Source organism: Physeter macrocephalus, chromosome 4, assembly GCF_002837175.3.
Source record: "Physeter macrocephalus isolate SW-GA chromosome 4, ASM283717v5, whole genome shotgun sequence".
NCBI lineage: Eukaryota > Metazoa > Chordata > Mammalia > Artiodactyla > Physeteridae > Physeter > Physeter macrocephalus.
This window is the reverse complement of record NC_041217.1, coordinates 57,580,369-57,581,239: the sequence shown is the minus strand read 5'-3', so window position 1 is coordinate 57,581,239 and position 871 is coordinate 57,580,369. Positions and strand designations below refer to the sequence as shown.

The 871-nt window shown below is 42.8% G+C and overlaps 1 protein-coding gene across 1 annotated transcript in view; it reads left to right on the top strand.

The window, feature by feature from the left end:
• Positions 1-871, top strand: part of KMO (kynurenine 3-monooxygenase) — a 55,205-nt gene that overhangs the window by 20,798 nt on the left and 33,536 nt on the right.

Genomic DNA, 871 nt, shown 5'->3' with positions numbered 1-871 from the left:
CTGCATCTTTATTCCTGTCCTGCCCCTAGGTTCTTCAGAACCATTTTTTTTTTTAGATTCCATATATATGTGTTAGCATACAGTATTTGTTTTTCTTTGACTTGCTTCACTCTGTATGACAGTCTCTAGGTCCATCCACCTCACTGCAAATAACTCAATTTCATTTCTTTTTATGGCTGAGTAATATTCCATTGCATATATGTACCACGTCTTCTTTATCCATTCATCTGTCAATGGACACTTAGGTTGCTTCCATGTCCTGGCTATTGTAAATAGAGCTGCAGTGAACATTGTGGTACATGTCTCTTTTTGAATTATGGTTTTCTCAGTGTATATGCCCAGTAGTGGGATTGCTGGGTCGTATCGTATTTCTATTTTTAGCTTTTTAAAGAACCTCGGTACTGTTTTCCATAGTGGCTATATCAATTTACATTCCTACCAACAGTGCAAGAGGGTTCCCTTTTCTCCACACCCTCTCCAGCATTTACTATTTGTAGATTTTTTGATGATGGCCATTCTGACCAGTGTGAGGTGCTACCTCATTGTAGTTTTGATTTGCATTTCTCTGATGATTAGTGATGTTGAGCATCATTTCATTTGTTTGTTGGCAACTCCTTAGATTTTAAAAAGAAAAAAAATTTTAAAGATGCACTGTTAGGGCTTCCCTGGTGGCGCCGTGGTTGAGAATCCGCCTGCCGATGCAGAGGACACGAGTTCGTGCCCCGGTCCGGGAAGATCCCACATGCCGCGGAGCGGCTGGGCCCGTGAGCCATGGCAGCTGGGCCTGCGTGTCCGGAGCCTGTGCTCTGCAATGGGAGAGGCCACAACAGTGAAAGGCCCGTGTACCGCAAAAAAAAAAAAAAAAAGCTAT